An 11015-nucleotide genomic window follows, 5' to 3' on the forward strand; every position below is an offset into this window, starting at 1 on the left:
GATGTTGCCTGATAATTTTTACGTGGACTGTGACACTACAGTGCATTCGGGGAAAGTATTCAGAACACTTCACTTTTTCCACATTTTGTTACGTTGCAGCCTTATTCTAAAATGGATTAAATCGTTCCCCCTCTCATCAATCTACACACAATACCCAATAATGACAAACGAAAACAGGTTTTAAATACATTTTTGCAAATGAATTACAAATAAAAACAGTTCACATTTACATAAATATTCAGCTCATATTCACCTCGTGGTCTGAGAGTCTTTAGGTGCCTTTTGGCAACCTCCAAATGGGCGGTCATGTGCCTTTTTTACTGAGGTGGAGTGCTGCAGAGATAGTTGTCCTTCTGGAAGGTTCTCCCATCTCCACAGAGGAACTCTGGAGCTCTGTCAAAGTGACCATCGGTTCTTGGTCACCTCCCTGACCAAGGCCCTTCTTCCCCAATTGCAGTTTGGCCGGGCGGCCAGGAAGAGTCTTGGTGGTTCCAAACTTCTTCCATTTAAGAATGATGGAGGCCACTGTGTTCTTGCGGACTTTCAATGGTGAAGACATTTTTTTTTTGGTACCCTTCCCCAGATCTGTGCCTCGACACAATCCTGTCTCGGAGCTCTACGGACAGTTCCTTCTACCTCTAGCTTGGTTTTCTTTCTTTCTCTGACATGCACCTGTCAACTGTGGGACCTTTTAATACAGACAGGTGTTTGCTTTTCCAAATCATGTCCAATCAATTTAATTTACACCAGGTGGACTCCAATCAAGTTGTAGAAACATCTCAAGGATGATCAATGGAAACAGGATGCACCAGAACTACATTTTTGAGAATAATATCAAAGGGTCTGTATACTGATGTAACTAAGTTATTTCAGTTTTAGATCTTTTTTTTTACACATTTGCAAAAATGTCTTAAACCCTGTTTTTGCGTTATCATTATGGGATATTGTGTGTCGCAGCCTATCAATGGCTAAGCTTCCCAACCTGTCAATGGCTAAGCTTCCCAACCTGTCAATGGCTAAGCTTCCCAACCTGTCAATGGCTAAGCTTCCCAGCCTGTCAATGGCTAAGCTTCCCAACCTGTCAATGGCTAAGCTTCCCAACCTGTCAATGGCTAAGCTTCCCAACCCATGGCTAAGCTTCCCAACCTGTTTATAGGCTAAGCTTCCCAACCTGTCAATAAGGCTAAGACAACTTCTCTTCCCACACCTGAATCACACCAGTGAGAGAGGCTACAGCTGCTCTAGAATCACACCAGTGAGAGGTTTTAGGAATACAGCTGCTCTGTCAAATGAGAGAGGCTTATAGGAAGACATCTGCAACCTAGAATCACACCAGTGAGAGGCTAGGAAGACAACAGCTGTTATAGAATCAACCTTGTAGGAAGACAACAGCTCTATCAAAGTGAGAGGTTTTAGGAAGAGAACAGCTGCTCTAGAATCACACCAGTGAGAGAGGCTTGTAGGAAGACAACAGCTGCTCTAGAATCACACCAGTGAGAGAGGTTTGTAGGAAGACAGCTGCTCCAGAATCACACCAGTGAGAGAGGCTTGTAGGAAGACAACAGCTGCTCCAGAATCACACCAGTGAGAGGCTTGTGGTGGAAGACAACAGCTGCACAGAATCACACCAGTGAGAGGCTTGTAGGAAGACAACAGCTGCTCTAGAATCACACCAGTGAGAGGGGTTTATAGGAAGACAACAGCTGCTCTAGAATCACACCAGTGAGAGGCTTGTAGGAAGACAACAGCTGCTCTAGAATCACACCAGTGAGAGGTTTATAGGAAGACATCTGCTCCAGAATCACACCAGTGAGAGAGGCTTGTAGGAAGACGACAGCTGCTCTAGAATCACACCAGTGAGAGGCTTGTAGGAAGATGACAGCTGCTCTAGAATCACACCAGTGAGAGGCTTGTAGGAAGACAACAGCTGCTCCAGAATCACACCAGTGAGAGGCTTATAGGAAGACAACAGCTGCTCTAGAATCACACCAGTGAGAGGCTTGTAGGAAGACATCACACAGTGAGAGGCTTGTAGGAAGACAACAGCTGCTCTAGAATCACACCAGTGAGAAGATGACAGCTGTAGAATTATAGGAAGACAACAGCTGCTCTAGAATCACACCAGTGAGAGGCTTGTAGGAAGACAACAGCTGCTCTAGAATCACACCAGTGAGAGGCTTGTAGAAGACAGCTGCTCTAGAATCACACCAGTGAGAGGCTTGTAGGAAGACAACATCTGCCCAGAATCACAATTGTGCAAGAGGCTTGTAGGAAGACGACAGCTGCTCTAGAGTCACACCAATGAGAGAGGCTTTAGGAAGATGATAGCTGCTCTAGAATCACCAGTGAGAGAGGCTTGTAGGAAGACGACAGCTGCTCTAGAATCACACCAGTGAGAGGCTTGTAGGAAGATGACAGCTGCTCTAGAATCACACCAGTGAGAGAGGCTTGTAGGAAGACAACAGCTGCTCTAGAATCACACCAGTAAGAGAGGCTTATAGGAAGGACAGCTGCTCTAGAATCACACCGGCTCATCTGCTCCAGAATCACACCAGTGAGAGAGGCTTGTAGGAAGACAACAGCTGCTCTAGAATCACACCAGTGAGAGAGGTTTATAGGAAGACATCACAGCTGCTCTAGGAAGACATCTGCTCCAGAATCACACCAGTGAGAGTTTATAGGAAGACATCTTCCAGAATCACCAATGAAGAGGTTTATAGGAAGCTGTTCCAGAATCATACCATGAGAGAAGGGCGACAGCTGCTCTAGAATCACACCAGTGAGAGGGGCTTGTAGGAAGACAACAGCTGCTCTAGAATCACACCAGTGAGGCTTGTAGGAAGACAACAGCTGCTCTAGAATCACACCAGTGAGAGGCTTGTAGGAAGACAACAGCGGCTCTAGAATCACACCAGTGAGAGAGGCTTGTAGGAAGACAACAGCTGCTCAGAATCACACCAGTGAGAGAGGCTTGTAGGAAGACAACAGCTGCTCTAGAATCACACCAGTGAGAGGCTTGTGGGAAGACAACAGCTGCTCTAGAATCACCCCAGTGAGAGGCTTGTAGGAAGAGAACAGCTGCTCTAGAATCACACCAGTGAGAGAGGCTTGTAGGAAGACAACAGCTGCTCTAGAATCACACCAGTGAGAGAGGCTTGTAGGAAGATAACAGCTGCTCTAGAATCCACCAGTGAGAGGCTTGTAGGAAGACAACAGCTGCTCCAGAATCACACCAGTGAGAGGCTTGTAGGAAGACAACAGCTGCTCCAGAATCACACCAGTAAGAGGCTTGTAGGAAGACAACAGCTGCTCTAGAATCACACCAGTGAGAGAGTCTTATAGGAAGACAACAGCTGCTCTAGAATCACACCAGTGAGATAGGAAGACAACAGCTGCTCTAGAATCACCCCAGTGAGACTTGTAGGAAGACAACAGCTGCTCTAGAATCACACCAGTGAGAGGCTTGTAGGAAGACAACAGCTGCTCTAGAATCACACCAGTGAGAGGAAGACATCTGTTCCAGGCTTGTAGGAAGACAACAGCTGCTCTAGAATCACACCAGTGAGAGGCTTGAGAAGACAACAGCTGCTCTAGAATCACCCAGTGAGAGGCTTGTAGTAAGAAGACAACAGCTGCTCTAGAATCACACCAGTGAGAGGCTTGTAGTAAGAAGACAACAGCTGCTCTAGAATCACACCAGTGAGAAGGCTTGTAGGAAGACAACAGCTGCTCTAGAATCACACCAGTGAGAGGCTTGTAGGAAGACAACAAGAATCACACCAGTGAGAGGCTTGTAGGAAGCTGCTAGAATCACACCAGTAAGAGGTGAGGGAAGGGCTGTTTCACACCAATGAGAGGCTTGTAGGAAGACAACAGCTGCTCTAAAATCACCAGCTTGTAGGAAGGACAGCTGCTCTAGAATCACACCAGTGAGAGGCTTATAGGAAGACGAACTAGAGCAATGCTTGTAGGAAGACAACATCTGCTCTAGAATCACACCAGTAAGAGAGGCTTGCAGGAAGACGACAGCTGCTCCAGAATCACACCAGTGAGAGAGGCTTGTAGGAAGACGACAGCTGCTCTAGAATCACACCAGTGAGAAGACAACAGCTGCTTAGAATCATACTCAGTGAGAGAGTCTTATAGAAGACAACAGCTGCTCTAGAATCACACCAGTGAGATAGGCTTGTAGGAAGACAACAGCTGCTCCAGAATCACACCAGTAAGAGCAGGAAGACAACAGCTGCTCTAGGATCAGTGAGAGAGGCTTGTAGGAAGACAACAGCTGCTCTAGTCACACCAGAGAGGCTTGTAGGAAGACAACAGCTGCTCTCAGTGAGAGAATCACTACCAGTCACACCAGTGAGAGGCTTGTAGGGACAACAGCTGCTCTAGACCAGTGAGAGGCTTGTAGGAAGCTGCTCTAGAATCACACCAGTGAGGAAGAGATCTTCCAGAATCACACCAATGAGAGAGGCTTGCAGGAAGACATCTGTTCCAGAATCATACCAGTGAGAGAGGCTTGTAAGAAGACAACAGCTGCTCTAGAATCACACCAGTGAGAGGCTTGTAGGAAGACAACAGCTGCTCTAGAATCACACCAGTGAGAGAGGCTTGTAGGAAGACAACAGCTGCTCCAGAATCACACCAGTGAGAGGCTTGTAGGAAGACAACAGGCTTAGTAGGAAGACTTGTAGGAAGACAGCTGCTCTAGAATCACACCAGTGAGAGGCTTATAGGAAGACGACAGCTGCTCTAGAGCAGGGCTTGTAGGAAGACAACAGCTGCTCTAGAATCACACCAGTGAGAGACAACAGGCTCTAGAATCACACCAGTGAGAGGGAGGAAGACAACAGCTGCTCTAGAATCACCCCAGTGAGAGAGGCTTGTAGGAAGACAACAGCTGCTCTAGAACACACCAGTGAAGAGAGGCTTGTAGGAAGACGACAGCTGCTCTAGAATCACACCAGTGAGGAAGACGACAGCTGCTCTAGAGGAAGAGGCTTGTAGGAAGACAACAGCTGCTCTAGAATCACACCAGTAAGAGAGGCTTGTAGGAAGACAACAGCTGCTCTAGAATCACACCAGTGAGAGGCTTGTAGGAAGACGACAGCTGCTCTAGAATCACACCAGTGAGAGGCTTGAATCACACCAGTAAGAGGCTTGTAGGAAGACAACAGCTGCTCCAGAATCACACCAGTGAGAGGCTTGTAGGAAGACGACAGCTACTCTAGAATCACACCAGTGAGAGGCTTGTAGGAAGACAACAGCTGCTCTAGAATCACACCAGTGAGAGGCTTGTAGGAAGACGACAGCTACTCTAGAATCACACCAGTAAGAGGCTTGTAGGAAGACGACAGCTGCTCTAGAATCACACCAGTAAGAGGCTTGTAGGAAGACGACAGCTGCTCTAGAATCACACCAGTGAGAGGCTTGTAGGAAGACATCTGCTCCAGAATCACACCAGTGAGAGGCTTGTAGGAAGAGATCTGCTCCAGAATCACACCAATGAGAGAGGTTTATAGGAAGACATCTGTTCCAGAATCATGCCAGTGAGAGAGGCTTGTAGGAAGACAACAGCTGCTCTAGAATCACACCAGTGAGAGAGGCTTGTAAGAAGACAACAGCTGCTCTAGAATCACACCAGTGAGAGGCTTGTAGGAAGACAACAGCTGCTCTAGAATCACCCCAGTGAGGAGAGGCTCTAGAATCACCCCAGTGAGAGACAGACAACAGCTGCTCTAGAATCACACCAGTGAGAGAGGCTTGTAGGAACCAATGAGAGAGGCTTGACAACAGCTGCTCTAGAATCACACCAGTAAGAGAGGCTTGTAGGAAGACGACAGCTGCTCTAGAATCACACCAGTGAGAGAGGCTTGTAGAGGCTTGTAGGAAGACAACAGCTGCTCTAGAATCACACCCAGTGAGAGAGCTGCTCTAGAATCACACCAGTTGTAGGAAGACAACAGCTGCTCTAGAATCACACCAGTGAGAGAGTCTTATAGGAAGACAACAGCTGCTCTAGAATCACACCAGTGAGAGAGGCTTATAGGAAGACGACAGCTGCTCTAGAATCACACCAGTAAGAGGCTTATAGGAAGACAACAGCTGCTCTAGAATCACAGATACATTATCAATCTGGCATCAAACTTGAACCATAATGTACAATACTGTCAGACATTTGATACGGGTAGTTTAACAGGTCAAAGGTAGGAACATCAATAATAATATATGCCATTTAGCTGACGCTTTTATCCAAAGCGACTTACAGTCATGTGTGCATACATTCTACGTATGGGTGGTCCCAGGAATCGAACCCACTACCCTGGCGTTACAAGCGCCATGCTCTACCAACTGAGCCACAGAAGGACCACGTTGCAACAGGACCACGTTGCAACAGATGATTATAGACTTACAAGTGACAAACGACTTACTTAAATATACCTGGTTAACTCCTGTTTCCCCATCTGTCCTGCAAATACAATCATGTTTATTACATATTAATCTATATATACAGGAAAATAATTAAATAAAATCATTTCTCATTACAATTATACAGTGTTTCCTGTCCTCAGATGGACAACGTGCTGTTTGCAGAGTTCCTGACCTGGAAAGACAGACCTAGTCTGGACAGAACATCAGCCTTCCTGGGCCGTATCTACAGAGAGGGGACATCGGCCCCTGTCTCTCCTTCACCAAATCTGAGGTGTACCTTTTCTGTGTTTCTCTGCAGTCGGAAGTTTACAAACACTTAGGTTGGAGTCGTTAACTCGTTTTTCAACCACTCCACAAATTTATTGTTAACAAACTATAGTTTTGGCAAGTCTGTTGTGTCATGCACAAAGTAGATGTCCTAAGTAATTTTTTTCCCAACAATTGTTTACAGACAGATTATTTCACTGTATCACAACTCCAGTGGGTCAGAAGTTTACATACACTAAGTTGACTGTGCCTTTAAACAGCTTGGAAAATTTCAGAAAATGATGTCATGGCTTTAGAAGCTTCTGATAGGCTAATTGACATAATTTGAGTCAATTGGACGTGTACCTGTGGATGTATTTCAAGGTCTACCTTCAAACTCAGTGCCTCTTTGCTTGACATCATGGGAAAATCAAAGAAAATCAGCCAAGACCTCAGAAGAAGAATTATAGACCTCCACAAGTCTGGTTCATCCTTGGGAGTAATTTCCAAACACCTGAAGGTACCACATTCATCTGTACAAACAATAGTACGCAAGTATAAACACCATGGGACCACGCAGCCGTCATACCGCTCAGGAAGGAGATGTGTTCTGTCTCCTAGAGATGAACGTACTTTGGTGCGAAAAGTGCAAATCAATCCCAGAACAACAGCAAAGGACCTTGTGAAGATGCTGGAGGAAACAGGTATCTATATCGTATCTATATCCACAGTAAAAGGAGTCCTATATCGACACAACCTGAAAGGCCGCTCAGCAAGGAAGAAGCCACTGCTCCAAAACCGCTATAAAAAGCCAGACTACGGTTTACAACTGCACATGGGGACAAAGATCGTAGTTTCTGGAGAAATGTCCTCTGGTCTGATGAAACAAAATAGAACTCTTTGGCCATAATGACCATTGTTATGTTTGGAGGAAAACGGGGAGGCTTGCAAGGTGAAGAACACCATCCCAACCGTGAAGCATGGGGTGGCAGCATCATGTTGTGGAGATGCATTGCTTCAGGAGGGACTGGTGCACTTCACAAAATAGATGGCATCATGAGGAAGGAACATTATGTGGTTATATTGAAGCAACATCTCAAGACATCAGTCAGGAAGTTAAAGCTTGGTCGCAAATGGGTCTTCCAAATGGACAATGACCCCAAGCATACTTCCAAAGTTGTGGCAAAATGGCTTCAGGACAACAAAGTCAAGGTATTGAAGTTTCCATCACAAAGCCCTGACCTAAATCGTATAGAAAATATGTGGGCAGAACTGAAAAAGTGTGTGTGAGCAAGGAGGCCTACAAACCTGACTCAGTTACACCAGCTCTGTCAGGTGGAATGGGCCAAAATCTACCCAACTTATTGTGGGAAGCTTGTGGAAGGCTACCCGAAACGTTTGAACCAAGTTAAACAATTTAAAGGCAATGCTACCAAATACTAATTGAGTATGTAAACTGGGAATGTGATGAAAGAAATAAAAGCTGAAATAAATCATTCTCTCTAGTATTATTCTGACATTTCACATTCTTAAAATAAAGGGGTGATTCTAACTGACCTAAGACAGGGAATCTTTACTAGGATTAAATGTCAGGAATTGTGAAAACTGCGTTGAAATGTATTTGGCTAAGGTGTATGTAAACTTCTGACTTCAACTGTACGTACAGACAGAATAAAATGGCACAACTACTCGTACCAGAATGGAATGGCACAACTACTGCGTACCACAATGGAATGGCACAACTACTCGTACCACAATGGAATGGCACAACTACTCGTACCACAATGGAATGGCACAACTACTCGTACCACAATGGAATGGCACAACTACTGCATCACAATGGAATGGCACAACTACTCGTACCACAATGGAATGGGACAACTACTCGTACCACAATGGAATGGCACAACTACTGCACCACAATGGAATGGGACAACTACTGTACCACAATGGAATGGCACAACTACTCGCACCACAATGGAATGGCACAACTACTCGTACCAGAATGGAATGGCACAACTACTGTACCACAATGGAATGGCACAACTACTGTACCACAATGGAATGGCACAACTACTCGTACCAGAATGGAATGGGACAACTACTGTACCAGAATGGAATGGCACAACTACTCGTACCACAATGGAATGGCACAACTACTGACCACAATGGAATGGCACAACTACTCGTACCACAATGGAATGGCACAACTACTCGTACCACAATGGAATGGCACAACTACTCGTACCACAATGGAATGGCACAACTACTCGTACCACAATGGAATGGCACAACTACTCGTACCACAATGGAATGGCACAACTACTGTACCACAATGGAATGTTATTTTTCTGAGAGGGAACTTCATCTGTAATATTCAGATTAGACAATAAATGCTTAGTGACACAATTCGCATGAAACAAGTCAGTCACAAGATTTCTAGATGTCTATATTCTATATGTGTTTGTTTTTATTCATGTTTTTATGAATAATCTTCTGTCAACAGTTGTCTCAGTCGGTGCAGAATGCAGTGGAGAACAACTCGCTGACCATCGAGCCGGTGGCCGTGTCTGCTTTACCCATGGTCAAAGCCAACGCCATAGAGTGTGGCGGGCCCAAGTGAGTGATCAGTCAACGTTTTTACAAGGTTGTTTTCCTCAGGAAATGTATTCTGGGTAATTTTTGTTGTTGTTGATACTATCCTGACAACAGTAATCACATCTGCACTACTCCCATTTTTACATTTACATTTAAGTCATTTAGCAGATGCTCTTATCCAGAGCGACTTACAAATTGATCACTCGTTCTTTCTCTGTCACCTCTTATTCTCATTCACTGCCTATTCCTGGTGACTACACCTGTCTTCTGTGATGAATATCAAATTAAAACGGACACTTCCTCTCCTCCTGGTGACCACCTGTATTCTGTGATGAATATCACATTAAAACGGACAGCTCCTCTCCTCCTGGTGACCACCTGTATTCTGTGATGAATATCACATTAAAACAGACGCTTCCTCTCCTCCTGGTGGCCACCTGTATTCTGTGATGAATATCACATTAAAACAGACACTTCCTCTCCTCCTGGTGACCACCTGTATTCTGTGATGAATATCACATTAAAACAGACACTTCCTCTCCTCCTGGTGACTACACCTGTATTCTGTGATGAATATCACATTAAAACAGACACTTCCTCTCCTCCTGGTGACCACCTGTATTCTGTGATGAATATCACATTAAAACAGACACTTCCTCTCCTCCTGGTGACCACCTGTATTCTGTGATGAATATCACATTAAAACAGACTCTTCCTCTCCTCCTGGTGACCACCTGTATTCTGTGATGAATATCACATTAAAACAGACACTTCCTCTCCTCCTGGTGACCACCTGTCTTCTGTGATGAATATCACATTAAAACAGACACTTCCTCTCCTCCTGGTGACCACCTGTATTCTGTGATGAATATCACATTAAAACAGACACTTCCTCTCCTCCTGGTGACCACCTGTATTCTGTGATGAATATCACATTAAAACAGACACTTCCTCTCCTCCTGGTGACCACCTGTATTCTGTGATGAATATCACATTAAAACAGACACTTCCTCTCCTCCTGGTGACCACCTGTATTCTGTGATGAATATCACATTAAAACAGACACTTCCTCTCCTCCTGGTGACCACCTGTATTCTGTGATGAATATCACATTAAAACAGACACTTCCTCTCCTCCTGGTGACCACCTGTATTCTGTGATGAATATCACATTAAAACAGACACTTCCTCTCCTCCTGGTGACCACCTGTATTCTGTGATGAATATCACATTAAAACAGACACTTCCTCTCCTCCCTCCTGGTGACTACACCTGTATTCTGTGATGAATATCACATTAAAACAGACACTTCCTCTCCTCCTGGTGACCACCTGTATTCTGTGATGAATATCACATTAAAACAGACACTTCCTCTCCTCCTGGTGACTACACCTGTATTCTGTGATGAATATCACATTAAAACAGACACTTCCTCTCCTCCTGGTGACCACCTGTATTCTGTGATGAATATCACATTAAAACAGACACTTCCTCTCCTCCTGGTGACTACACCTGTATTCTGTGATGAATATCACATTAAAACAGACACTTCCTCTCCTCCTGGTGACCACCTGTATTCTGTGATGAATATCACATTAAAACAGACACTTCCTCTCCTCCTGGTGACCACCTGTATTCTGTGATGAATATCACATTAAAAACAGACACTTCCTCTCCTCCTGGTCTGTATTCTGTGATGAATATCACATTAAAACAGACACTTCCTCTCCTCCTGGT

The 11015-nt window shown here is 44.9% G+C and overlaps 1 long non-coding RNA gene and 1 pseudogene across 2 annotated transcripts in view; one reads left to right on the forward strand and one right to left on the reverse strand.

Annotated features, from left to right (window-relative positions):
* LOC127919909 (guanine nucleotide exchange factor for Rab-3A-like) overlaps positions 1–11015 on the forward strand; it is a 28904-nt pseudogene that overhangs the window by 11684 nt on the left and 6205 nt on the right.
* Positions 9661–11015, reverse strand: part of LOC127919904 (uncharacterized) — a 5490-nt gene continuing 4135 nt past the window's right edge. Inside the window, exons 7-8 of one of the 2 annotated variants that reach the window (XR_008104407.1) lie at positions 10014–10072; positions 9661–9895 (exon numbers count right to left, since the gene is read on the reverse strand). This is a non-coding gene — a long non-coding RNA (uncharacterized LOC127919904). Of the gene's footprint in view, positions 10073–11015 lie in introns of both variants that reach the window. The other variant, XR_008104401.1, reaches the window with a different exon arrangement.

The sequence above is a fragment of the Oncorhynchus keta genome, unplaced genomic scaffold (assembly GCF_023373465.1).
Source record: "Oncorhynchus keta strain PuntledgeMale-10-30-2019 unplaced genomic scaffold, Oket_V2 Un_contig_17847_pilon_pilon, whole genome shotgun sequence".
NCBI lineage: Eukaryota > Metazoa > Chordata > Actinopteri > Salmoniformes > Salmonidae > Oncorhynchus > Oncorhynchus keta.